This window comes from Octopus sinensis, linkage group LG10 (genome assembly GCF_006345805.1).
Source record: "Octopus sinensis linkage group LG10, ASM634580v1, whole genome shotgun sequence".
NCBI classification, from domain to species: Eukaryota; Metazoa; Mollusca; class Cephalopoda; order Octopoda; family Octopodidae; genus Octopus; species Octopus sinensis.
The window spans coordinates 49,589,009-49,591,508 of record NC_043006.1 but is presented as its reverse complement, the minus strand read 5'-3'; positions in this window follow the sequence as shown (position 1 = coordinate 49,591,508).

Genomic DNA, 2,500 nt, shown 5'->3' with positions numbered 1-2,500 from the left:
AAGTACTTATCGGGCTATGCCTCTGCTATTAAGATGTAAAGTTGTACAATAAACTAAAATTAAACTTACTATTCGGATTATACTGCAGAATAAAGTTGGGGAGTGTTAAAGTTGGGGAACGTACAATAAAAAGGTAGCAATGATAGTGTTATAAATAATAATAATAATAATAATAAATAATAATAATAATAATAATAATAATAATAATAATAATAATAATATAATAATAATAATAATTATAATAATAATTATAATAATAATTATATTATTATTATAATAATAATATAATAATAATAATAATAATAATAATAATAATAATAATAATAATATAATAATAATAATAATAATAGTAATAATAATAGTAATAATAATAATAATAATAGTAATAGTAATAGTAATAATAATAATAATAATAATAATAATAATAATAATAATAATGATGATGATGATGATGATGATGATGATGATGATGATGATAATAATAATAATAATAATAATAATAATAATAATAATAATAATAATAATAAGCACAAGGCCACAACTTTATTCAACAGAATATCTGAACAGCACAAATGGTTGTCTCTAGTTCAATTTATGATCTTACCACTTAAGACCATAGAAATGACCTAAGTACTTTATTGTATTTGAAATTACCGTGTTCCAGAGAGAAAGGCAGAAGTAATTTTCCTTCCCTAAAAATTGTCTTGTATTTGGCAGTATAGTATATTACTCGTTCTTTTCCTGCTTTGGCTTATTCTCTGCTTATTTATTTATATTATATTATATTTAGTTATTCCATCCCTTCTTTAAGGGATGGAATATTTCTCCGACTATCTTTCCTTTTGCCTTATGTATATTTAACTTGTTCTAGTTTTTTCCCCGTTTCTTTCAATAGAGTTTTCTATGTTTAAATATGATTTATATAATCTACTTTCAATGAGGGTAAATTTGAAATTATCATTTATTTTGTTTTTAATGACTGAAGAAGATGATTATTTGTGTAATAATTCGTCACATAAGCACTTGAAACGTACGTATTAAATTCCCTCAAAATATCAGTATTTGGTTGTGTCGTTATTCAAACATGATGTGATTCTCGTTTATAACACTCCAGCTTATCCTAGCTTGGACAATATGAGTACAACGCAGCTCGAGTATAGGCGTGGAATGTTGATCTACACACTGAGTCAGAAATAAATTCTAAAGTGTATTCAACAAAACAGTAGACTCTGATGAACACGCACATACATACATACAAACACACATAGACAAACAAAGACGCACACATATATGTGTAAGTGTGTGTGTGTGTGTGTGTGTGTGTGTGTGTGTGTGTGGTGTGTGGTGTGTGTGTGTGTGTGTGTGTGTACATATGAAAGAAAAGAGCACGCAATATGTGTTGCAGGGTTTACATCTTTGCAAAAGTATTTGGACTTAGATATGGGTTACTTGAAATTTCACAGATTCAAACTATATTTAAAATAAATATCTGAGTGTTCGGATTCCTCGTGTGTATGTATATATATATATATAATATATATATATATATAATATATATATATATATATATATATATATATATATATATACATAGGCACATGAGTGATTGTGTGGTAAGAAGCTTGCTCACCAACCACATGGTTCCGAGTTCAGTCCCACTGCATGGCACCTTGGGCAAGTGCCTTCTACTACAGCCTCGGGCCGACCAAAGCCTTGTAAGTGTATATGGAAACTGAAAGTAGCCCATTGTATAGATGTGTGTGCGTGCGTGCGTGCGTGCGTGTTTGTGTTTGTCCCCACCATCGCTTGACAACCAATGCTGGTGTGTTTATGTCCCGGTAAACTTAGCGGTTCGGCAAAAGAGACCGATAGAATAAGTACTGGGCTTACAAAGAATAAGTAATGGGATCGATTTGTTCGACTAAAGCTTCTTACCACACAGTAGCATCGTGCATACATACATGCACACACAAGCACACACACACACACATACACACACACACACACACATATATATATATCTTCTTTTATTCTTTTTTTATCATTTTCTTGTTTCAGTCATTTGATTGCGGCTATGCTGGAGCATCGCCTTAAATGATGTTAGTCGAAGAAATCATCCCCAGGAGCTTAGTACTTATTCTATCGTTATTTTGCCGAACCGCTAAGTTTCGGGACAACCACGCATTGGTTGTCAAGTGATGGCGGGGAAACAGACAGACACACAAATACATATATATATATATATAATATATATATATATATATATATATATATATATATATATATACATATATATAATATGTGTGTATGTGTGTGTTGATATCAATCATATGTTCGCTATGAATTGCGTGTTGTGGGAACGAGAGGTTTACAAAAATTTCAGAAAATATTACAATGTTTAGATAATTAATTTGATGGTATGAGTGAAGAAAATTTATCCATGGGTATAATTAGATATGATTTGGGCGATATCTACAATCCGGGGGAAATATTTTTAAAC